The following is a 245-nucleotide window of genomic DNA, read 5'->3' on the forward strand; positions in this document are numbered from 1 at the left end:
TGCCCTGAAGTAAAGACTTATAGGTGGTTATGAGCCTCCCTGCCAGGGGTGCTGGGAGCTGAACTCAGGTCCTTGGCACTAGCAGTATATGCTCTTAGCTTCTGAGTCATTTCTCCACCCTTCTCACTTAGTTATTTAAAGTTTACAAGTCGAAACCCAGTTTTTCTTTGAGGCATGGCAAGTTTTTTTTTTTGGTTTTTTTTTTTTTTTTTTTTTTTTTTTTTTTTTTTTTTTTTTTTTTTTTT

Source organism: Mus caroli, chromosome 16 (genome assembly GCF_900094665.2).
Source record: "Mus caroli chromosome 16, CAROLI_EIJ_v1.1, whole genome shotgun sequence".
In the NCBI taxonomy this organism is placed as follows: Eukaryota; Metazoa; Chordata; class Mammalia; order Rodentia; family Muridae; genus Mus; species Mus caroli.